Source organism: Camelus ferus, chromosome 5, assembly GCF_009834535.1.
Source record: "Camelus ferus isolate YT-003-E chromosome 5, BCGSAC_Cfer_1.0, whole genome shotgun sequence".
NCBI lineage: Eukaryota > Metazoa > Chordata > Mammalia > Artiodactyla > Camelidae > Camelus > Camelus ferus.
The window spans coordinates 35,492,249-35,519,376 of NC_045700.1; positions in this window are offsets into that span (position 1 = coordinate 35,492,249).

A 27,128-nucleotide genomic window follows, 5' to 3' on the forward strand; every position below is an offset into this window, starting at 1 on the left:
CTTGTCGCTACCGTGCAGTTGCATCTGTTGGGTTCTAACCAGTTTCTTGCTGGCAATTGTTTAGAGGAAGTAAAGCCTCTTAATGCTGAAGGCGGGCATAACGCCATCTTCCGGACCATCCTCCACCTTGTCTGCCCAGTGCTCCCACTTATCTACCTACCTAACACCCACAGTCCAGTGCACCTTCTGCTAGGTCTCTCTCCCACTCCAGAATCTGCTTCTGCTCTAATTCATCTGAGCGACCAGGACATAGTTGAACAGCCATGGAGAAGAGCTCTCCAGTCAGTGCAGAGAACCCACAAAATCATTTCAACCCAAATGAAACAGATAAGAGCAATGAGGATGAATTATGATTCAATAAAAATCTACTTGTATTTTTGCCTCCCTCTATCTCTTAAAGATTTGTTCAGGGAAAGGGTGATCCTGCCTCCACAAGTGTCTCCATGCCGGCACTGTTAGCATTTCAAGCAGGACAAATTTTGGAATATTTAGCATTCCAGGCCCTTGCCATCTAAATGCCAGTAGCACCCTCTCCCTCACACTGCGACAGTCAACACACTCCCACACATTTCCTCATGGTCCCCAGGGAGGGCGGCATTGCCCGCAAACTCAGCAGGGCCTCAGGGAGCAATTGTTTTATGGTCCCTTTAGGTCACACACAGCCTCAATTCAGTAATTAGGATGCTTGAGCAATACAAAAAAATTAGAATTCTGATGGACTGAGGGCTGCTGCTGGAGGAAATCTGTTATAGGGGAGGGGGTTGTGGTCGACTTCTCCCTTGTCCCCTGTCAGGGCCCCAGCTTGCTAACTTGAGTGGGGAGAGATCATGGAAAAGAGGGCTGAGAAGCTTCCAAGTTTCTTGCTGATGGCTTGATCACAACTGACTTTTCTTTTGGGGGACTATTTTGGGTTTTTCAGAGATTCCATCATTGGGAACTCTCAGGAACTATGGAATACATTCCATTCTCAAGGCCATTTCCCCTCCATCCCTGCCCTGGCAGTGCCCTGCCCCGACAAGGGCTCACCTCCCTCTGGGTAAAGGGTCATGAGTCAAGAAACTGCTTCTCCACTCTGCAAGTGGTGATGGGTGATGGGGCCGCCAGTTGAAATGTCACCTCTATGGCATCTAGATACCTAGTTGACACTTTGTTTTAGAATCCTATTGTGATAAGGAATTAAGAGAATTATTTCAAAACAAATCATTTAGAGCTGATTCTTCAATGACTAGAGAAACTCTGGTTCTCTGAGTTTCTACAACATTGTACATACAATTCATTTTTATGATCCAGTACCTTTTCAAGCTGAATTTCGAACACAATAGTCAGAATGCCCTCTGTCTGAAAGAGTGTTTAAGAAGCTTTTTTCCCCTCTCATTAAAATGCTGTCCTTCTCTTTTCTACTGAATCTTAAAGCTCTTAGTCCTGATGCCTTATATTTTGGTCCCTTCAAAATGGAGGTTTGGGGACCCATGGGTAGCTTCTCATTCTTGTTCTTTCTCTCTATTTTTATTTTTTAACTTTAAGGAATATCTGGAACACAGGGGAGTGATGGCTTCAAATATGATGAAAAGATAATGACTTGTTTCATATTTCCCAATAACAGCTATTGCGTGTAGCACGTCACAGCTCACAAAGCGTCTGGTTGTAGGTGTTCCCTTTGATCCTTAGGAGGCAAGGACCAGGCAAGCCAATTTCACAGGTGAAATAAGTGAAGCCCAGACAGAAAAGGAAGGGGAACTAACATTTAGTAAGCACTATTGTATGCTAGGTGGGTTTTCTTTACACATTTATCATTTCATTTAATGTCCATAGTGAAAATATAAGATAGGTATTATTATTGTCCCCAAGAAACAAAGGCTCAGAAAGATTAAGTACGTTACCCAAAGTCACACAGCCAGTACCTTTATGTTTAATCTGCCCTCTTGAACTAAGAAGTCATCAGTTACCCACTAAATGCCTTGATATTCACCCTATACCAGGAATAAAAAAAGGTCTCAGGGTGATTTTGTCTGTCTGTTTTATTGGATTCCAATGCCAGCAGAAAGCCAGATGGCCAAAAGGAGTAGACTTTTATGGTTTCCAATTTTGGCATTTAAGAGTGAATGGAAAGGAACATGAATCTGAGGAAATAGCAGTGCAAGGCATCTCACATCTTTGTAAAATGATTACTTTGAGACCAATCAAGCCAAGACAAACACTGAATCATTTCAAGTGAGACAAACACAATCCCATTTCTACACTGCTCATTAGGACCCCAGAGCACAAAGCTCGGGGGACCGGTGATAGACGGTTACATTCTGGAGCACCCTGTAAACATTTCCAGGACCTCCTCTGCCCTTTGTCAACTGTACATTAAACAGCTTCCTCAGCCCAAGGGGACCCTTCCTTTGCAGACCTCCTGCTGGGCAGGGCCTTCTACGCATGCTTTCTCTCTACCTATCATTGTGGGAAAGCCCCTGTTCCCTCCCTTTGTTGCGGAGTTCTGTTCTACCCTGAGTACTCAGGCTTTCCTGAGCCCCTTGTTCCCTGCAGTTGTAGAACTCTTGCTGACTCTTCTGCTCAGTGTGGGACTTCATAATGCGTGGTTTTCCTTGTTGCCATTATGCACGCTCAAGTATTACTATGATCAAGCCTTTATAAATCATTGAGTTGTGGCAAAGATCTGTGTAATGCAAGTTCAGACGCTGATGTTTTACTGGACACAGGAGATTCTTAAGAGATCAGAGCATAAATATTTAGCAGGTATGATGTGTCTATGCGCACAGTAGCACCCAGCATGGGAGAATCCAGCTAGCACTGTGGGCAGGACTTCACCGAGGAGGATGAGGTGGTTAGTATATGTAAATAATGGGGGGGGGGGCATTTAAGAAGAGGACAAGGCAAGTCTCAAATCTGAATGGTACCCCAGAAGGAAACCTCTTTTCTCTGAACTCTATAACCTCACTTCTAAGCAGTTTTATGGTGCCAGTAATTCTAAAGCTAGTCAGTATGAGCATAATGAACTTCTTGCCTTTAGAACTATGGATGGTGGAATAAAACACCAAAGGATCATGGTAAGAACTCATCCATAGCTTTCTAGCATCAAAGTGGTTAAAGCAGGTTGTGGGTTTACAGAAGCAGGTCTGCACTGTCCAGGGACGGAGTTCACTACAGCCTGAGTCAGGAGAAAAGGCTCAGATGTCCTGCCTTCAGTGATAGGTTTTTGGTTTGAGGGGTTTTTCTGAACTCATAATAATCTCTTTATTGATTATTCTCTTGGACCTAAACCCCCTCCCCATATTATATTACAACCAGGTCAGTTCTACAAGCTTTTGAGGCTCCCAACTTCCAATGTTGTTTTGCATTCTCCTATTTTAGATTTTGCTTCATAACTTTATCATTTATTTTACTTTTTTATTGTGTAAGTTTGATATGTACCATATTTCTACTTCTGTACACCCTACAACGTGCTCACCAGTAAAAATTGTTTTCATCCATCACCACACAGTTGACCCCTTTACCCATTTTGCCCTCCCTCCCGCCCCTTCCCTTCCCCTAAGTACTTCTCTGTTCTCTGTAATGATGATGGTTTGTGATTAACACAGAGGAGTGAAGACCCAAAGGCTGGTTTGTAGCTAGAACCTCTGGCTCTGAAGTCAGCTGACTAATACAAATACCGGCTCTTTTATTCCTGAGCCATGTGGGAATTATTTAACCTCCCTCCCCTGTGTCATCTGTAAAATGGGAAGATTAATATCTAACTTACAAAATTTTGAGAATAAATAAAACAGTGCCAATGAAGCACTTAGTACTGTGGCTGGTACTCAAAACAATGTGAGCTCTTTCATCAAAAATTAAAAAAAAAAAGACCATTAAGAAAGTAAATAGGTGTTGAACTATAATAATAAAAAATAAATAAATAAATAATTATGTAGGAAAAAACAAAACAACAAGAAAAAAAATAAATATGTAAGCTACAGACTGGAAAAATACATACAGCAGATTTATCTGGAAAAGTAATCATATCCAGGATATTATATAAAGAATTGCTACAAATCAAAAATAGATGAATCACCCAAATTTTTTTCAATGGGCAAAAAGCTTGGACAGACACTTCACAAAAGAAGATGTACAAGTGGATATTACCACATGAAAATGTACTCAGCATCATAATCCTCAGAGAAATGCATATTTAAGTTTAGTGAGATACCATTTCTACCAGTAGGATTAAAAATCAAAAAGACTGATGACAGTAAATGTTGACAGTGATACAGAGTAACTAGGGATCTTGCATATGGCTGGTAGGAGTGTCAAACTGTACAATCATTTTGGGAAACAGACTCGCAGTTTCTCATAAATGTAAGTATGCATGAATCCTCTGACCCAAAAATTATATTCCTTGGTATTTCCCCAAGAAAATTAAAACATATATCCCCCAAAAGATCTGAGTATGAATATTTGTAGCAGCCTTATTCTTAATAGCCTCAAACTGGGAACAATCCAAATGCTCATCAGCAGGAGAAAAGATAAACTTTAGCACATTGCTCCGGTGGATTTCTACTTAGCCATGAAAAGAAGCCAACTCCTGATACTTGCAGCCACATGGATGACTCTCTGAATGAGTGAAAGGAGCTGGACACAAAAAGGACATTGTGTATGAAGCGCAAGAGCAGGCACTTGAGACCATGGTGCTGTTGTGCAAGAGGAGCTGACCGTAAAGGGACACAAGAGAACTTTCCGGGGTCGTGAGATGTTCTGTCAAGTTTTGATTGGTGGTGACATGGCTGTAAACAGTTTTCCAAATTCATGGAACTGAACATTTAAGATCTGTGGATAGTACTGTGTTAAATTGGGATGGACCTAGAGATTATCATACTAAGTGAAATAAGTCAGACAGAGAAAGACAGATATCACATGATATCACTTATATGTGGAATCTGAAAAAATGAGGCAAGTGAACTTATTTACAGAATAGAAACAGACTCACAGACAGAGAAAACAAACTTATGGTTACCAAAGGGGAAAGAGGGTCAGGGGAGAGATCTTGCAATTAGCAGATACAAACTACTATATATAAAATAAACAACAAGGTCCTATGGTATAGCACAGGGAACCATGTTCAATGTCTTGTAGTAACCTATAATGAAAAAGAATATGAAAAGGAATATGTATATGTATGGCTGAATCACTATGCTGTACACTTGAAACTAACACAACATCGCAAATCAAATATACTTTAATAAAAAATTTTACACCAGTAAAAAAATAAATGAATGTTACTTATTATTTTATTGTTATTCCAACAAATCATGTCATCAGCAGCAGTACTGGAACATGCTTTGCAGCTGTCCAGGATGCACCAGCAGCTCCAAGACTCCAGCACGTTGTGGTCCATCCAAACTGAACTGGACTGGACTTCCCTGGTGACTGCACTCTCGTGACTCAGATTTTCTCTCAAGTCTCCAACTGTTTCTGTTGCTTCCTCTGTCTTTACTTCTCTTGGCTTCTAATATTTCCTACTCCCCTCTCTTACCCACAGAATGATTGGGTGAGTCAGTTAGCATTCTATCTAGTTGGTGTGATTTCTCATATCCGGCCACCTCAGAAACCTCCGCTCTCCTTATGTATAACATACAGAGTTGCTTTTGTCAGAACTCTATTTCTTTTCTTTTTCCAGTTTTATTGAGATATAATTGACATACAGCATTGTGTAAGTTTAAGGTGTACAGCACAATGACTTGACTTATGTATATTATGGAGTGATTACCACAGTCAGTTTACTTCACATCCAGCATCTCACATAGATACAAAAGAAAGCAAACAAGCAAGAGCAAGGAAGGAAGGAAGGAAGGAAGGAAGGAAGGAAGGAAGGAAGGAAGGAAGGAAGGAAGAAGAAAGGAAAGTTGTATTTTTCCGTGTGATAAGAACTCAGATTTACTCTCGTAACAACTTTCAAATATACCACACAGCAGTGTTAACTACAGTCACCATGCTGTACATTACATCCCCATTATTTTTTTATCTTGTAACTGGAAGTTTATACCTTTTGAGGACATTTATCCAACTCCCCCTCCCATACCTCTGGTAACCACAAATCTGACCTCCTTTTCTATGAGTTTTGGGGGCTTTATTGTTTTTTGTCTTGTTTCTTTAACTCTACATGTACATGTTTTTACCCTTAAACAAAATCTCCACAATTCCTCTGACGCTAGCCCCTAGTAAACACCATTCTACTCTCCATTTGTACAAATTCAGTTTTTTTAGATTCCACATATAAGTGAGATCATACACTGTTTGTTTTTCTCTGTCTGACCTGTTTCACTTAGTATAATGCTCTTAAGTTTCATCCATGTTGTTGCAAATGGCATTTCCTTCTCTTTTACAGCTGAATAATATTCCATTGTTGCAAATGGGATTTCCTTCCTTTTTTTTTTTACAGCTGAATAATATTCCATTGTGTATATACCATGAATTCTTTATCCATTTATCTGTTGATGGACACTTAGGTTGTTCCTGTGTCCTGGCCATTGTAAATAAGGCTGTTATGAATGTGGGAATGGAGATACTTTTTTAACATAATGTTTTTATTTGTCAAAACCTTATTTCTAGTCCAATTTGTATGGCTAGGTTGGAAGGGTCTCATGACACAATTCATGGCAACTTGGGTGGGAAGGCATGAACTCAATGGGCTGTGGGTGGTGGGTACATGGAGGTCCCTGAGCCAGTCATTGTAATGGCCACTTTCTATCACATGCAGTGTCCCTGGCCCCCCAGTTTATAAGTCCCTGGTTGTAGTTTTGGAGCACATATCACTGCCACAGGAAGGATCCAATTGCATGTGTTTTACACCCATAAGTCTGCTGTAAGACTTGGTCAGCTTACTGACGAGGTCACAACATTACCACAACATATAGTTAAATACATGCTTACTGTCAACTGTTGACATCCCAAAGACCACCAGAAAAACCTGTTGATAAACATCATCTTGTATAGCAGGATATTTTTAGGCTGTTAGGACCTGAGCTGAGTAATTTTTCAGGCAGCTCTTGCAGGGTGAGAAACTGGTTGGAATTAGGCAGAGTTTATGACACAAGAGCTTTGCATTCATGGGTTCAGTGAGGCCAGGGTCTTGAGGGGTGTCTTTCTGAGCAGCTGTTATTCTTGATTGGGAAGATACTTAGTGGGTTCATACTCTTATCTTCCAAGCGTAAGAGTTTCTTGGAACAAGCAACTAACTTATTTCTGCTTGGTCTTAGCGTTAGTTAACACAGGGACAGAGAACTCTGTTTTTCAGTTCTTCCTGATTGACTTCTAAAATTTTAAAGCAATTTCTCACCTCATCTATTTTACTCTCCTACCTTCAGATCCATCAATCACAAAGCATAGTTTTGGTGTGAGTCATAGCTGTTGGAGACCTTGGGCTATGAGAGCAGGTGGTGATGGCGTGTCTACTGTTTCTTAGATTCCTATGAGACAGTAGGATGCTTTCTGTATTTTATTCATTGTGTTCATTCTGTTAAGTTTATGATCCAGTGTACTTCTCGATTTCCTCACTTCAAAAATAGGGATAATAAATGTATTGACCCCATGGAATTGTTGTGAGAATTAAAAGAGTAAGTGTGAAGAGCCTGAAAATGCTTATCGTCATGAGCCCCTCTTCTCTCTAGCCCAGACCCTACAGCATCTGTGAGGTCATGAACACACCCTGGCAAGTCCTTCTGAGGCACCTGCCCTGGTCTTCTCCTGCCCCTCACCTCTTGCCCTCAGAAACCAGGTGCACCAGCCTGGCCAAAATAATTATTTAAAATATTGAGAAACGTCCATCCAGGTGTACACGTGCCTCAATTACCCTATCACCGCCGCACTGCCTCTCCCGTGGGACGCTTAATTTTCTGTTAGGCAACCAAAGGGTAGACACCTTTCCCAGGCTTCCAGAAAAGTTTCCAGACCCTGCTCAGCACAGCTCTCCCTCTGCTCCCAGCCTCGGCTCTTGGTTCCAACCCTGACACCCTTTTGCTACTTCCTCTCCCAATATTAATAATGTGTAGCTCTGTAAGAAATGTCACTACAAGCCATGGGGCTCTATTGAGATATACAGTTATAAGTAAAGAATCTCATTAAGTTAATCACTTGAGTTTAATTCCACTTAGCAGTCATTTACCAGCCCCAGCACTATGCTGAGCTGGGGGCTACCAAACAAGGGACTCTTCCCCAACGTCAGCTAGAAAGTGTCCCTGGCTAGTAAGCCCAAAGACTGAGGGCCATAGGTCATCTCGGCCACTGGGATTTGGCCAACTCCCTGACCATCTGCCTGTTCCTACAGCAGTTGGCGACAACCTTAAGGCTGGTCCCAGTATGTTCTCCTGGTATTTATCCATCCAGCCACATCCAGATTGAAGCATTTCTCTTCCACTGGCAGTCTTCTCTGCTTTGCACCCAAATGCCTGCTCTATCCTGCTTTTCTAGGAATTAGAGGCTGTTGGTTTCCCTGGAAGGAATAAAGAGACATTCCCGGTTTACATACTTACTGCTTGAATCCTGTGCCGCATGTGAGAGCCATAGACGTCACATCTCATGCACGTGCAGATCCCACCCAAGGTGGGAGTTGGGGTGGGGACAGTCACCACAAGCCCCCCTTTTCCTGAGCCTTCCCCACTGTTTCAAATGTCATTGGCAGAAGTTCTGTTGCCTCAGGAGTGGGAGGAGGCACAGCCTGTGTATGAAGGAACAGATGGCTGCAGTGGGGTGGGGCTGAGCGCACTCCACTGCCCTGCCTGGCTTGTCCTGGCAAATTCACTGGCTAGCACAGCCTGCGTACTGCACCAGCCACCTCCACTCTCTCCTGCTGCCTCTCGTCCTCCACTGAAGCCAGCCTTCTCTTCAGCTCTGCTCTGCAGTCTGTTGATTCTGCAGGCTGCAGGATAGACTGCCAACCTCTCAGCTTGGTCCATTCTCCACTAGTCACAGAGTGCTCCTGTCTCCTGACCTTCCTGTCACTCCTAAAGTTTTTACACCTGCAGCCACTCTCTAGCCTCTGCCCCAGGACACAGGCTATTTCTTCCACCCAGAATTCCTAGGACCTGCTCTCACGTTCTTCCTGCCTATCAAACTCCTATTCACCCTTCAAGACCCACTCTAATATTTCTTCCTCTGGAAAGCTTTCCCAAAGGCCTCTGTGGTAAGACAGTTGTTGCCTCTTCAGAGTTCCCCTAGCACTGGATTCCTACATCTAATAACATGTATTTCAGGTTTTATTATAATTTATCTGTTTACATATCTCTTGCCCCCGTTAGACTGTAAGGTCCCCAAGTACAGAATCCTCGTCATAAGTTGATGTTTGGTATATTTAATAAATAAATTGTAAAAAGTCTAATTCAGAGTCTGTACTTATAGTTTCTTCTTAGGCTTTAAGAGGCATCTCAATATTATCAATACTCTTGTGCCTCCCCCTTTTCCCTCCCCATTCACCCTTGCTTAGGGGTTATAAGAAAAGGGAAATTAAGATGGCTGTGAAGTGGGACATGCATGTCTCTGGAACCTTCCACCTGCTCTTTTCTGATGCCTTCCCTCCCACCCTCTTTGAGAACTCTCTCCTCCTCCAGATGCCCAGAGAGAGAGCATGGCCAAGCACCATTAGTGCGCGGCTGTGGGCGAATCCTGTACCATTCTAGGCAGCACCTGAGAAATGGGAGGTGTGAGCCAGGTGATGCCTAAGGTTATCCGTAGTTCCGACAATCTGTCAGGCATAAAGAAAGTAATTGGAATTCTAGGCATTCCCAACTAACAGCAACATTATTTCTGTGCAGAGGGCCTTTTCAGTGTCCCACAGAATGTCTGTCCCTGTGTTTATCTGTGAATGAGGCCAACTCTGATGGCGCCTTCCCTTCCTGGCACCTCGCCGCCCACCACTTCTGACTCACGGCTGCCTCCTGCGTTGCCAGCGGGGCCCCTTGGGAGCCTTATTATCGGCTTGTTCATGTGGACTGGCAGCTGCTGTATCCTGTGTAGTCCAATCTGTCCACATCAAAAGTTCCTTGTATTTTTCCCATCTCCTGAAGTTTAAAAAAGCCACCACGCACACTGTGGACTGTTTGCAGAGCCTCTCAGCAGTGGAGAGGCCGGGCTCTTGCAGTTTGCAAAGCTTTCTGTCAGCAGTTCTTTGATGGACTATGCAGGTAGCACGCTGCACAATTCTAAGGGGGCGCCCTTCATGCTGAGATCCTTGTGGACTTGTACCTGCATTAAAGTAACTTCCTGGCAGCTGGCAGCAAGGTATCTGAGGAAAAGGTGTCCTTTTCTTATTTGCACAAAGGTAACTTCTTTTCCTCTTCTTACAAGCACACGAATCCCATTACGGGGGCTCTACTCTCATGACCTCATTTAAACCTAATTACTTCCCAAAAGCCCCAGCTCCAAATCCCATCACACTGGGGATTAGGACTTTAACACGAATTTTGGGAGGACATACTCAGTCCGTAACAGTAGGTGAAATGCTGCTTAGCTGCTTCTCAAAATAATAGTGAATACAGCTGTGCTTAGCAATTGATGGTTTACTGTTTGAAGACTCACTTCAAAATACTCGCCTGACTGTATTAACGAATACTAAATTATTATATCACGAACTTCATCCAACCTCAATCAAGCCTGACATTGAAAGACCCACCTTAAACCAGACCCCAGACACCTTATAAACATCCCACGTCTGGTCTCCCTCTTTGGAGACACTACTAAGACTTTGTCAAGGCAGTGACCTCCACTGGGCATCAGCAATCATCCATATAAGCAAGAATTTTAATGAAAACCAAAATAACTATTATAGGACACACAGAAACCCCCCATGTAATGGATTTTTGAAAAGGAAACTAAAACTTATACCTACATTTGGTGTGTTGCAGAAATGAACAGCACCAGTTTCTATTTTTGAGCCTTCACTTCTGCAAATTTGTCAATGATTGTCAAAATCAACCTTCTCACATGTTTAATAGACAGCAGAACTGTCTCCACCCATGTCTAACAAAGAACACTTTTAATTATTTTAATTTTGAAAGTCTTCTTTCAAATGAGGCAATACATATACAGAGTTAGGGGAAAAACTTAGCCATGAGGCTGAGATTCGCAGAGATTTATCATAATCTTATTTCACAATAAATCCCAGAGATCGCGATGTTGTTTATGTCTTTGTTTCCTCAGGATGAATAGTAGCAGTTTTCAAACATTCCGCCCCACCTCAAATCCCCTAAAATGTCTTCACCAAAAAATTCATCATAAATTTCTACTATATTTGATTTAAATTTCCCCAATTTTTCTTTTGCAAAAGTCACAGAAAGTAGCTGAATGATAGTAAACATTGATTGTATTTGATCGTTTACTATAGAACGAGGGTCCAGTTCTTGGTGAAAATGATTGAAGCATTCAAACATTGTCCTTTTTTTTTGGTATTACTGAAGTATAATTGGTTTACAATTTTGGGTTTACAACATTAGTTTCTGGTGTACGGCATAGTGACTCAGTTATACGTATATATATATATTCTTTTTCATTATAGGTTATTACATGATATTGAATATAGTTCCCCTGTAGTATAGAGTAGGACCTTGTTGTTTTTCTGGGTTTTTTTTTTTAACATTTTTTATTGATTTATAATCATTTTACAGTGTGTCAAATTCCAGTGTAGAGCACAATTTTTCAGTTATACATGAACATATATATATTCATTGTCACATTCCTTTCTCTGTGAGCTACTGTAAGATCTTGTATATATTTCCCTGTGCTATACAGTATAATCTTGTTTATCCTACAATTTTGAAATCCCAATCTATCTCTTCCCACCCCCCACCCCCTTGGCAACCACAAGTCTGTATTCTATGTCTATGAGTCTATTTCTGTTCTGTATGCTTTGTTTTTTTGTTGTTTTTTTTTTTTTTAGATTCCAAATATGAGCGATCTCATATGGTATTTTTCTTTCTCTTTCTGGCTAACTTCACTTAGAATGACATTCTCCAGGAGCATCCATGTTGCTGCAAATAGCGTTATGTTGTAGGTTTTTATGGCTGAGTAGTATTCCATTGTATAAATATACCACGTTTTCTTTATCGAGTCACCTGTTGATGGACATTTAGGCTGTTTCCATGTCTTGGCTATTGTAAATAGTGCTGCTATGAACATTGGGGTGCAGGTGTCATCCTGAAGTAGGGTTCCTTCTGGATATAAGCCCAGGAGTGGGATTCCTGGGTCATATGGTAAGTCTGTTCCTAGTCTTTTGAGGAATCTTCATACTGTTCTCCACAGTGGCTGTACCAAACTGCATTCCCACCAGCAGTGTAGGAGGGTTCCCTTTTCTCCACAGCCTCTCCAGCATTTGTCTGTTTTATGTATAGTAGTTTGTATCTGCTAATCCCAAACTCCTAATTTATCTCTCCCCCTCCCTTCCCCTTTGGTAACCGTGAGTTTGTTCTCTATGTCTGTGAATCTGTTTCTGTTTTGTAAATAAGTTCATTTGTATCATTTTTTAGATTTCACATATAAGTGATATCATATGATATTTGTGTCTTTCTCTTCAAACATTGTCTTTTTAGTTACTTCTGGCAGTGAAAGACCAGCATCTTCTTCTGTTTCTCCTGATATTCTTCAAAATGTCCGTTTTCCTTAAGCTTTGTTTTTGCAGAGTGAATGGTGTTCCCTACTACTTCTATGTGCCCATATTCAGTGACCAATTCTAAAGCTTAGCATTTCACCGTACATTGTTCTAGGTTGATCCTGGCTGTTGGCAAATATGTTTGTATGGCTACAGGGAATACAGAATTAAAGTTACTTGAATTCTATTTGTCTTTATAATCACTGTGTTATCATTGATTATTTCAAATCTACGGTTTAGACTCAGGAATGTGTGGTTCAACTGTGCCCAAACTGAGGTCTAGTGATTCCAATTTTATCATGAACTTACTCCTGAAAAAAAATGCTTGTATCTGAGTCTGCATGTGTCATAGGCCAACTGTGTGACTGGAAGTTCTCCACAGTAACTTCCATAATACAGAACACAGTGTTTATGAAAGGATACGTAACAATACTGTGTGTAATTGGAAAGATACATGTGTTATTAAAACTGAACAGAAACCAAAGTAGTTTTTAGAATTGAGACTAGAGAAAAGTTTTTCAGGGGGAATTGTTTTATCATTGGCATTGTTTAGAATTGACAGCTGATGGTGATAATAAAAAACAGGCCTTTTGGGTAGGTTTTATTGTTGTTTTTAAATTCCCTTTAGACAATGCACCTCTTACACCTGCAAGAGAAAGGTTGTTTCCATTGCCCTCCCATCCGTAGGCCACCAACTCCTACGGTCAGCCAGGGATGGAGACGGGGAGACAAGTGAGACTTAAGTAAGACTGTGATGTACTCCTGTAGCAGGACTTCTCAAAAACAGAACACCAGGGAAGGGGACCCTATGCCCAATTCAGGAGAATATACTGATTAATTTAATCAGATTTTGTGTTCAGTCCCCCTTGCCTGTGATTGATTTAGGCCTGAGTGTTGGAATTATAGCCAAAGAGCTCGATGTCTGTTGTGAGGGCTTTCAAATCCATCGCCGTACCCAAAGCATTGTCTATAGCTAAGGCTTATAAATAAATCACAAACACATATATGTATAATATAAATATGTGAATGTATACATACATATACATTGGAAACACACGTATAAATACATATCATCTTGTTTGCAATGTATGTGTATACTCTTGACATTAATAAAAATATATCCACGTAAAAGAGGTACTAAATTCATAGTAGCTTTTTGTCTTTATGTATTTTTCTCAGTCAAAAGATAATAAAAGTACAAATACTATTAATCCAGGTTAATGGTTTACGTTTATGTTTCAAAGGAGTCCTCTTTATTCTATTCTTTGTCATCGAATATCCGTTATCATCCAAATTTTCTACCAACCACCAGAGGGTAGTATAAACCAGCAAAAGGTCCAACCATCCATTTGGCTGCAGAGTAGTACCCAGACTACCTAAGCAGTGACAAACAGCTATTCCATTAGAATGACCAATTTAGGCAAAACAATTCAGGTCCCTTTTTAAAACAAATTTTATTTTTTATTGAAGTGTAGCTGATTTACAATGTTAGTATCAGGTGTACAGCAAAGTAATTAAGTTATACATATACATGCATGTGTGTATTTTCTTTTCAGTTCTTTTCCATCCTATGTTATTACAAGAAATGAAATATAGTTCCCTGTGCTATACAGTAGGTCCTTGTTGTTTATCTGTTTTATATATAATGGTGTGTATCTGTTAATCAGGTCTATTTTTTAACAATTCGAAATGAAAGTACTTTTACTAACTTCCATAAGGAATATGCAAATTCTAACCAGTTAGACAACCTTAGATATTAAGTGCTCAGAGTCTAGGGTCAGAGTGACTGGATTTAAATTTGACCTCCACCCTTAATGACAGGGTGACCTTGGGGAAGTTTTTTCCTCTTGATTTCCTTATCTGTAAAATGATGGTAATAACGCAATTAGAACAGTGCCTGCCTAGCACACAGTGAGCCGACTCCGTTAGTGTTAGCTTTCTCAGAGGTTAAGCACTCAGGCTCTGCAGGGATGCTGTCTGCACTCAAATACTGGATCTACCAAGCTAAACAAATAACTTGGGCAAATGATTTTTCTTAGACTCAGTGTCCTCATCTGCTAAATGTTTGACTAACTATACCAACCCCAAGATAATTGCTTGAAGACTAAATGTACATCAGCACTTAGGACAGAGCCTGGCACTTAGTAAAATGTAATATGTGCTTACTGTCAGTATTCTTTTGTGATTACTAACAGTATTATTTTTAGACTTGTAATGAAAGACTTGGCCCTGGTATTTGTGCGAACTTGAGAAATAGCAACATGGAATACACTTCCTGATTCTTGCTGAGGCTGGACAGGCTCCTGACCGTGGACTACTCATCCTGTTCTGAAGCTCTGCCTCTCCCAGAAAACTAAATGGAAATTTGTGCAATTAAGTGGAGAATTTGATCTTTGTCAATAATGTGTACAGTGTTTGTCCCTTTCAAACTTGCTTTCTTTTTGAAAGGAGACATTTTATTTGGATCATCCAAAAACTTTGAGCTTCTGCTCTAAGACTGTGCCCAAGGTGTCATCCCTTGTGTATTTCCAGACAGACTCTTACAGATCAAAGTGAGTGTCTGCTTTCTCCCTACACTGGTATCTGCCGGGGTTCATACTCGTCATTGAACAGGGATGGCTTGGCATTGGCAGCCCAGCTTACATCCTATTTCCACGGAAAAATTTGTCATTTAAGAAATCATACTTCAGAAAAATACGGAAACATCATCAGTCATTTTAAGTGTTTTGTCTGCCAAAACAGTTTGATGGTGTTGGACTGTTGCTTAGCATATAGTCTCTTTTAGTAATCAAAAAAAAAAAAAAAAAGAAATGTTATTAATATTGGCAACAAAAATGAACTAATTTCATGAGCTTACCAATGTTACTGGAGGATTTATAGGTTGTCAAAATGAACCAAGACGGCCAAACTGCTTTGGCCAGCCTAACAAATCCCGAAGTTGCCAGCCAATCTGGTCAGTTTTTGGCAGTGAATTGACTTCCCTGTTAGTTTTGCTCAGTCTCAGCTCTGAACTTCCTCTTTAACTGGACGCCATCACTGCTCAAATCAACCCTGCTGCAGACAGAGCTCCAGTGGTGATATCTTGGAAAGACGGAGAAAATGGCTGGGTAGAACTACTCTAAGCTCTGGATCACTTCCAGAGGACAACTTCCCCACACAAACCAAAGAATCTGTTTTCATCAAGTTAAAAGTTCAAAAGACTTGCCCCCAAAGTCAGAACTTCTGTAGCTGGACAACTGGTGTTCCAGTGTGATCATGTCTGCCCTTTCAATACAAAAACTGAAGCACTTTGTAAAACCTGAAAACAGTTTCAGACATTAAAAAGATAGACACCACCCTCCATAAAAAACAAGAATTTTCATGCACTGTGGAAACCATTCAGAGGCAAAACATTACATCCTAGTGAATATAATAGGGTCTTGCATCCCCCTCTTATTTGAACACAACTCTCATTGACTTAAAAGTGACATTTCCAAACGGGCTGCAAGAATGATTTGTCCTCCAGACAAAGCAGGCTGCATTTGTTCTGGTAGAATAGTTTCTCTTCTTTGTCTCCAGATAATTTGATACAGCATTCATTCATTCAAGTGTGACTCTCATTTGAAAATTTTCTCAATGAGACCATTTAAAAAATATTTTTTAATCTGGAATGTTCATGAGTTACTCTAAGGCTTCTTTCAGCCTTTAACCCTGTCCCTGTGAGCCTAACAGAACTGCCTACATTTTTTGAAATAAAATTTTTCACAGTAAATTTCCACTTAAAACTGATCATCCCCTAAAACTTTGTTTGGGCTAGGCATGTGCAGTTTATGTTCCCAATGTTAGGACAAGGGATTTTTCTGATTGCTTCAAGATTTTTTTCCCCCCAAATAAAATGACAGGTTATCAGCCCTCAGACTTGGGAAGGAAGGGAAGCCGCTTAAATGATGGCTAGTGTCCCCCACGTTCCTGCGGGCAGTTTTAAGAAGAGTACCAAATCTCTGTGAGTTTAAAAACAAGTGCTGCGGAAACCAGAGCTACAGGGAGTACTGTTTTCTGTTCTGGGAAATGTGCCCCGCTGGGAGCCAATCTCCTTTCTACCCACCTTCCCCAGTCCCCCGCACTTCCTGGCCCTTCAGGTCAGAATCCCCATAAATTTCGGGGCCTGCCGTTTTCTTGGGGCAGAGGTGAGATCGGGGAAGAAGAGATGCCAAAATCACATCTTCATTAACTCAAACAAAGCAGCCCTGCAAGGTTTACATTTTAAGCCTATGAATCTTCTTCGTGATGGTTCCCATGTCTCTTGAAATAAACAACGTGGAAAGAAAAATATTGTGGTCTCTGCAGCATTTTGTTCTGAAAATAGCTGTGCAGGAGAGGTGAACTAGTGGCACATACCCGAGCAAAGCTCTCTGACATCACTTTCACAGTTGCCTCTTTTTTTTTTTTTTTGTAGTTTAGCTGATTTAGAACCTTGTATTAGTTTCTGGTGTATAGCATAGTGATTCAGTTATACATATATACATTGGTTTTCATATTCTTTTTCATTATAGATTATTGCAAGTTACTTAATGTAGTTCTTGTGCTAAACAGTAGGATTTTGTTGTTCATCTATTTTGTATATAGTAGTTAGTATCTGCTAATCTCAAACTCCCAATTGATCCCTCCCTGGCTCTTCCCATCCTCCCTGCAGTAACCTTAAGTTTGTTTTCTACGTCTGTGAGTCTGTTTCTGTTTTGTAAGTTCGTTTGTATCATCTTTTTAGATTCCACATGTAAGTGATATCATATGATAATAGTCTTTCTCAATCTGACTTAACTTCACTTAGTGTGATAATCTCCAGGTCCATCCATGTTGCTGCAAATGGCATTATTTTATTCTTTTTGTGGCTGAGTAGTATTCCATTGTATAAATATACCACAACTTCTTTATCCAGTCATCTGTCAATGGACATTTAGGTTGTTTCCATGTCTTGGCTATTGCAAATAGTGCTACTATGAACAGTGGGGTGCATGTGTATTTTCAAATTAGAATTTCCTCTGGATATATGCCCAGGAGTGGGATTGCTGGATTATATAGTAAATCTGTTCTTAGTTTTTTTAAGGAACCTCCGTTCTGTTCTCCACAGTGGCTGCACCAATTTACATTCCTACCAATAGTGTAGGAGGGTTCCCTTTTCTCCACACTCTCTCCAGCATTTCACCGTTGCCTCTTTCTAATCAAGTTACCGCAATACCTGTGTACCCATAAGAAAGCCAAAATTAGCAGGTCTCTTTCATAGTAAAGGTAAATGTGAGTTAAATTTAGGACGAACCAGAAGGCAGCCTGGTTAGTGGTTGTGCTTTGCATTCAACTTCTGTTTTTAGCCTATGACTAGGGTTTAAATGAATAATCAGTATTTAAAGTCAGTGTGGCCCTTTAAGGCATAAATAACTGAGACCATCAATGAGATTGTTAAATATCAAAGAGGTTACTACTACTTCCTAAGTTTCCCCATGAGTGAGAAGTGAGTGATCAGATTCAGAAACACTTCATTTGATAAAACTAAATGCGATTCTTCTCCTCGCCAATCTCCTCTGGAGGCTTTGCTCTTCACTTGAGCAAATTAACTGAGAGTGAACAATGATCAAAAGGAAAACTTACCAGAGCCAACTCCATACATCGCTGGTGAGGCTGAAACACAGATCAGAAAAAGTCTTTAGTCAGAGATCAGAAGCAAAAGGCACAGATAGAAGCATGCAATGTCTGCTATAAATAAGCAGGAAGAAAACAGAAAGCGGGTGAGGTCACAGTCAGGAGAGGACTCTGGTGCTGCACCGCTCCTGGCAGGGAGAGCCTGAATCACCGGCGGCTCCCGAGTTGGAGTCTCCCCATGCCCACCCCACTCCTACACACACCCTACACACACTCCACCATCCCCACAAACAGCACCATGCACAACACCTATATCACACACAGCACCACACACACAACACCCACACACAGCACCTCACACACACACACACCAGTTCTCTTTTTTGTAAGTAGGGTTTACACAAGCCCCTTGAGTTTAGTTGAAATGAACAGAGGGAGCTTACATAGGAGTTACGGGTCCAGGCTTTAAGAAACAGAAATCTGAAAATCACTTCTGGAATACATCCCACCAAAATTACTGCACACATATCAAAGGGCCAGTGTGCAGGGTTATCAATTGTGGTGTTATTTATATAGAAATAGTTGAAAACAACTCAGTGCCCATCAACAGGGAACTGGTTAAATAAGTGGCCCCTCCACCCCACCGCAGAACCACGTGACTGTGAAAAGTGCTGTCGGGGAATGCTCTCCAGGATACATTGGTGCTGAACAGCGTGCATGTTATATTATTTCTAGTGTAAGGAGGGAGAGGACACAGGAATATGTATTTGTAGTTACAGAAAGGAACTCTGGAAGAAAAGATAAATTAATGGAAGAGTTCTCCAACTGAGGTTGCACAGTCAGGCAAATGTGCACAGAGGTGGGCTCCTCCTGGGGAATGACTTTTTAAATGATTTTTGGTTTTTCAACTATGTGAGTGTATTATCTATCCATAAATTTTTATTTAAAGTGATAATAATACAACTCAATAATAAAACAACCCAATTTTTTTTAAATGGGCAACAAATTTGGACACTTCACCAAGGAAAAGATATGGATAGTAACTGAGCACATAAAAAGATGCTAATTAGTCATTAGAGAAATGCAAATTAAAGCCAGAATTGATTTTGTGAATCCAGAAGAGGTTGATGAGAGGCTGACCTTCAATTGTGACAGATGCACAAAGCAAGGGGGACAAATGTTTAGATGCAGGGCCATTAGGTTGGAACTTTGGTAATCCCCTTACCAGCAGTTTGGGGTGAGATGCTGAACAGCCACGTTATCAGAATAAAGGTGAACCATAATTAAAAAAAAAAAAGAAAAAGCCAGAATGGCTCAAATTAAAAAACCCAATAATACCAAGTGCTGAAAGGAAAGTGGAGCAAGCAGCTGGAACTCATGTATGGCTGGTGGGAACTTAAAATGGTACGGCCACTTTGGAAAATGGAGCATCAGTTTCTTATAGTGTTTAATAAACATTTACCGTTGTTATCCAGCAATCCCACTCCTACGTTAGCCAAGAGAATTAGATACTTGTATCCCCCTGCAGCCCCCCAGAATCCAACACACTTGTACACAAATGTTTGTAATAGCTTTAATCATAGTCACCCAAAACTGGAAACAACACAAATGTCTACCAACTGGTGGAGAGATAGTTATGTTGCTGGAATACCACTTAGCAGTAAAAAGGAGTGGACTACTGACACATTGAGCAACGTGAATAAATTTCAAATGCATTCTGTTAAGTGAAGGAAACCAGAATCAAAAGGCTACATATTGTGCAGTTCCATTTATGTGACACTGTGAAAAAGGTCCTGCCATAGAGACAGAAAACAGATCAGTGGCCAGGGGCTGTCGGTGGAAGGAGGTTTGCCTACGAAGGAGTTTCAGGGAAACTTAAGGAGAATAGAATCGTTCTATTTCTTGATTTTGGTGGAAGTTAACACAACAGTGTGTGTTTGTTAATTTCTAGAATTATATACCTTAAAGGGGTGCATTTTACTGTATGTAAATTATACCTTAACAAACCTGACTTTTGTTAAAAATTATAATAATAAGTAGGAGGGCGACATGGTCAAGTTTCTGCTTTGGAAAGGTCATTCTGTGTTGCCATGTGGTGAAAAGACTCGGGGGAGCAAGAGTAAAAGCCAGTTTGCAGCTGTGGCAGTGGTTCCATCAGTCACCTCTCCTGATACCTGGGACCAGGGTGGTGATGGTGAAGATGGAGAGAAGCAGGCCCATCAGAGACGTATTTTGGAGTGGGAATTGGGAAGATTAGCTAATGCACAGGATGTGGGTCAAGAGAGACCTACAGTTGTCAAAGGGGACTCCAAAGCTGTTTTAACTTCCTCTATGTCTTACACTGTTCAGGCTGCTATAACAAAAATACTGTCCATTGGCTGGCTTAAACAACAATTTATTTCTCACAGTTCTGAAGTCTAGGAAGTCCAAGATCAAGGTACTGGAGGACTGGATGTCTTGTGAGGGTCTGCTTCCTTGTGTGTGGACGGCTGTCCTCTTGCTGTGAACGTGGAAGGGGTCAGGGAGCTCTCTGGGGCCTCTTTTATAAGGGCGCTAATTCCATTCATGGGGGCTCCACCCTCATGGCCCAATCACCTCACCTCCCAGAGGTCTCACTTCCAAATACCATCACATGGGGGATTAGATTTCAACGTACAAACTGCAGGGATACAAACGTTCACTCTGTAGAGTATCCCGTTTGAGGCAGGCATAGAGCGAAGACCATCAAACAGTTCCGTCCCTAATTCTACCATCAGTCACCTGCAGAACCTCGACAGACTCTGTACACACAGGCTAAGGGCTAGAATAATGATGTAAAAACTGGAGACTATGAGACTGAGAAGCTTTACACTGTTTATCCTAGAAATTAAAAAACAAAGAACTAATCCAGTCAAGGCCTTCTCAAGAAGGGTTCCTTGAATGAAGATACTCCCCACTCCAGATGGGCAACAGCAAAAAGATAAAACACTGTTGCTTGTATTTTCTGGCCAACATAAAATGGCCTAACAAGGAAAGAAGAGAAAAAAAAATAGCTGAAATGTATTCCATTTATTAATTGATAAAAAATCATTGTAATTTATTTGTATTAGTTCTTGTGTCTGTAAAGTTCCTTTCTGATGCTTGCACATGTTTTTTCTGTGACTGATTTTGGACTGACCAGTGATTGTCCATTAGCCTAGCTGGGACGTTCCTGGCCACGCCACACGTGCTCACCCTAGTTTGGATCTAACAGTCTAGAGCCAGGCAGTTGCCTTTGGTCACCTCAGTTCAAAGTCATTTGGTCAAAATAGCTCAACCAGATCTTACAATGTCATGTGACGTTCAACAGGATATCCTTTCAGGTTTGTGCTGGTGAAAGCCCTTTGTGATGAAAGTGAACACCATAAAGAATCGCAATAATAGAGTCCAAACCTACCATGTACAACCTCTCATTTTATCTCACGCATACACACACACACACATATGCATACATAGACACAAGTATTTTCTGATTATAAAAGTAACACACAGAGGCTGTAAAACATTTTAGAAAGTCCTCCCCAATTCTGCTTTCCAGATATCCACTTAGCTTTTCATTATATATTTCTCTAGATTGTTTTCTATAGAACTACATGTTTACTTTAAAAACATTGCTTATACGAAGAGAATTTAAAGAAATTCAAGCCAAGATATACACACTGGGTATTAATACCTTTACCCTGATTAGGAGGAGGAAATTATATGAGAAGATATACCCAAATACCTCAAAAGGATATGTCTAAATAATTTATTAACTTTTAAAGTATTAATCTAGGGTTGTTCCCTTTGATGGTTATCAAGAGAATGTGATTGAAAATTTATGTAAATAGAATAAAATAAAATCACGGAATTATCTGAGAATTATCTGATTCTATGTAAAGATTCTTAGCAACAATACTTCACAAAGAATTAATACATTTAATGTATGATAGTGACAGGGTTAAGGACATGCTGCCCCCAAATGTGGCATCTTGGCGTATTGAATGTTTTAAGCTGAAGGAGTGTGAGAAGTGGCAGATGTGGAAAGGATGCTCTGATCTTCCCTTCTCCTGGAAGCAGGTCCCAGCCCCTCAGGTGAGAATTGCTTTCTGTGTACCCAGAGAAAAGGCAGGACACTGAGAGGAATCACAACAAACAGGTCTCCTCCCAAAGTTGCCTTCAGTTTAGTCCTCTCAGCTCATACCCTTCTGTCCTATCATGTTTCTTCTGAAACTTTCCATTCTTCATCAAACCTAGTATAAAAATGTTCAGGTTTAACCATTTCCTGGGGTCTTCATTTCCTTATGAAGGCTCTTGTGTCACTTAAAATGCATTTGAATGCTTTTATCTTGTTAATCCATCATTTCTTGCAGACCTGCAACCAAGAACCCAGAAGGGTATTTGGAAAATACTTTTCCCCCACTATGATAGAAAATGTTTTATTTTGTTAGAAACACTTTCTAAATAATATAATTTATAAGTATATGCCCTTAATGCATTTAGCCATTTGAATTAAGGGAAAATAGTGATTCATAACTAGTAGGTAATTAATATCAAAATATCTTGTTTGTCTAGACCTACCCTATTCCAGAGAGATTAAGAAAACCTTTAACAGAAATGTTTTATATCACCTTATATCTTTCGGTCATAAAAATATTTTCGGCAATCAAAAAACACCCATATGCGGTTTCAAAGGTCAACTAATACTTACAGAATTTTAAATCATAAACAATAACAGCAGCAACAACAACAAAACAGCACTCAGTCCCGGAAGTAGATTCCCCAAAGGCAGAGGCAATTTCGAATTCACTTAGCTGTCTCTCCTCTTATATTTAACTCCTTATTTTTCCTAATAATTTTACACTACTATATATTGATTAAACAATTTTAGACATTATCTACTCACTTCCTGCTATGAAAGATAAGAATTTACTATCCTTTCACCACTCCTACACATGCACACACACGAACTTCTCCCTCTCTATGTATTTTAATTGTAAGTTTGTACTAAATGAATATTCAGGTTTTATAACATAATTATAATGCAAACCTTGCTCATCCGTAAGCAACATTTTATTTACATTTCTTTTCTTACGCATTTTTTGTTTTTTGTGGAGTTAAATACAGCTTTGTTATTTGTTTAGTTTTGCTGTGTGTGTGTGTGTGTGTGTGTGTAGGTATATATAGAGAGAGGGAGAGAAGACTTTTCTTATACTGCTCCAGTTCTCTTCCCAGTAACGTAGTCAAGCTCCTCAAGTATTCTAATAGTTCTTTCTTTTTTTTTTTTTAATGGAGACATCTCTACTGGATCCTTCCATCCTTTTATTTCTGTCTGGATTGGTTCACGTCTAGAACTGCTAAATTTTGTCAGTGTCTGACATTTCTTCATCATCACTGTGGAAATTGAACGTGCCACTCTGCTTTGTTGGAATCCCTGTTTTCCCACTCAGATCTTCTTTTTTGATTTATTTTCTGCTTTGGTAGCACACATGCTCCAGAAGCTTCTTGAAAGATCCAAAGAAAACAAAGGTTTTGAGATTTGCTGGCTTGAAAAAACCCTTTTTTGCTATCCTCATATTGGGTAGTTTGAGTGGAGAATCAGGTTGGAATTTTTTTCTCAGAATTTTGAAGACATTAGCTTTTAGCTGCTGGTGTTGTTGAGAGTCCAGTGCCATTCTATTTCCCTGTGACCTTTCTTTTTTTTCTTTCTGGAAGATTGTGGATTCTTTTTATCCCTAATGATGGAGGATTTTACAGTGACGCGCCTCGGCATGGATCCTTTTCATTTCTCATTCTCAATGGGACTCGTTAATCCTTTATTCTGGGATATGTTCCTGTATCGTGTCTGTGATGGTTAATTTTATGTGTCAGCTTGACTGGGCCACAGGATGCCCAGATAGCTGGTTAAACATTATTCTGGGTGTGCCTGTGAGTATTTCTAGATGAGATTAACATTTGAATCAGTAGACTGAGTAAAGCAAATTGCCCTCCAATGTGGGTAGGCCTCATTCAATTCATTGAAACCCTGAATAGAAAAAAAAAGGCTGAGTAAGAGAGAATTCACTTTTCTCTGCCTGACTCTTCCATATGGGACATCATATGGAAGAATCTTTGGACTCAGGCTTGGACTAGAATTATACCATTGGCTCTCCTGGGTCTCCAGCTTGCTGACAGCAGATCTGGGGACTTGTTGGCCTCCATAATCAAGAGAGTCAATTCCTTATAATAAATATGTTTAATTTATATAAATGTAAATATATACACCATTGGTTTTGTTTCTCTGGAGAACCCAGACTAATACACTAGCTGACAATTTTTGCTTCTTTCTTTTATTTTCTCTCTGAAATCCTTATTAATCAGATATTGAACCTTTTAAACTGCCCCACCTTGCTTTTCTTTCCTTTTCTAGCTTTTTTGTTCTACTTTTGAGAGATTTTTCAAATTTATCTTTTAACCCTTCTTTTGAATTTTTTACTTAAATCAACATATTTTTAACTTCTAACGCTTTGTTGTTGTTGTTGTTCTTTAATGATTCCATTGTCTTATCATACTATTTTTATTTTAAGGATGTAATATCATCACTTTTCTTTCAGAGGATGTTAGTCATTTGCTTGAACTTTTCTTTGGTTCCTTTCACTGTCTTTGATTCTTCTGAGTTCCTTTTTTTCTGTTGTTTTGTTCCTAGTTTTTCATGTCAGAGGCTTTCTTCAAAAGTCTGCTAGTTCATATTAAAAGTGAGGTGCTAAAAGGCTGATTGGAAGCTCTAAGAACTTGAATGGGGCTTGTTGAATGGGTGAGTTTCACTGTAGGGTAATCAAGTGGAACTTGGACTTTTACGGGACAACCCTAAAAGTCAATAGGTCTTTTTTCTTGGAACTTCTCCAAAGAAGATTATCCAGTGTGCTGACTGAGGGGTATAAGCTTTCCTGTCAGTGTTCTGGGAGCTGAGGAAAGGAGAAGGCCTGGGGTGTCGCCATGCAGCATGCAGCCTTTCACTCAGTCTCACTGTTTCTGTCTGGTGCCTCATCCCTCCCTCAGCTGCACCTGTCATCATCCCTGAGTCCAGAGTCTCTTGGCATAATCTCTCCATGGATCAAAACTCCCATTTCCTGCTGAGGTTGAGGATGTAATCACTGGACGTCATGGGGTGAGGTAGAAGTTCAAGGGTCTAATTGCTTTTCATACAGACTCGTAACTAATTTTCCTGTTTATCTCACATCTTACCCTTCCTGTGAGTACATGGTATCTCTAATTTCTGAGGCTCTCAGGTGTTCTGGGCCATGAATCGGTTTGCTTCTCATTGGCAACCACCTCTGCAGAAACATAAGCTTCAGTTTTACTATTCTGATCATTCAGTTACCACTTACCCTCCACTTTTAACCTTCCAAAATTTTGTTGATGTCTCTAATCCTCTATTGCTGTCTCTGGTCTATTTGCCTTGTACTGTCTCTTTATGTCTCTACTATCATTTTGGTGAGATTTTAGGAGAAAGCATAGTTGAACACAAAACACATATTGTAATAGATACACAAGAATCCTTACAATACCTAAGTATAGAGAGCAAAATGCGAAAGCACCGTTCTCCCAAGCCCTCCGTTCTCCTAAGGCAGTCCCTGTCTGTGGTCTGATACACATACCCTATTACACATCAAGTCTATTCTTGATGATAACACACACATAGATTATTTGATTCTACTTTTTTGTTGTTGTTCTGGTTTTAGTTTTGTCATTTAACAAAATGTTTTGGAGCTATTTCCATATTAGTACCTATAGGCCTATCTCATTCTTTTTAATGACTATATAATATTTAATAGGATAAATTTATCATTTATTTAACCATTTAACCACTCTCTTCTATAAACTTTGTACACACACAGAGACATACATATACACATATACACATATATATATCTTCTTAAAAGTCAAGTGAATTAAGTGACTAGAATTACATAAATATCAAATAATCATATATATGTAAGGGAGGGATCAAAAGGACAATGCTATATATGTAGAAATCTTCACTGTTGAGTTATGTGTAACAGTGAATGGGAAGAGCCATCTCCATTGCCTCCACAATCTGAGGTATTAGGATTCACCTCCAGTTAAAGATGTGCGGTAATTAAGCTGAAGCACCCCTGAAGCTATGTAAGCCTCTAGACATAAAGCTGTGTAAATCAATAACTCCATGGTCCAGTTTACAATTTATATTTTTACAAAACATGTCTCCACTAGTTGGAACAACTTTGTGTCAATCAGAGTCCTGACAGGAAACAGATGGGACTTTCAAATGGGGAAGGGAGGAGAATTGAATGAAGGGACCGCTTTCAGTGGCATATCAGGGTTAAGGGAAACCAGAAATGCACTGTGAGTGTTCTGAGGCTTGCAGCAAAGAGCGCCATCACCACCTGGGGATCAAGGAAAGAAAGCAGTTCCTGGGCCCAGAGAGTAACTCTAGCTGAAAGAGAGGCCACCCATAGGAGCTGTGGCTTGGCAGAGGGATACAGCCAGCCTTCCGAAACTGGAAAGGGAGGAGATGGGGGAAACACCTGACCTCACTCTTCGTCTTGTATTTTTGTTTGCTAAATCGGGGACCTCTAGGTGGGGAAGAGTAGAGAGTCAGTCCGGAGGGGCAAATGGAAACTAATTCTCTTATATGAAGAAGGTACATTAGTGTCTTAACTTTGCTCATTAATAGCTATATCCATGGACCTCAGGGCAAAGCCGTTCACCAAGAACAACAGACAATATATTTATCCAATCATAGTAATGAATTAATTACATCAGCAGTGAAAATTACCCACACATCAGCTTATAATTCCAATTATATAGGAAAGAGACTACATATAAGAAGAGTCCAAAAAATTAAAAGATTAACTTTGGAAAGAAAATCATCCCGTGCCCACCC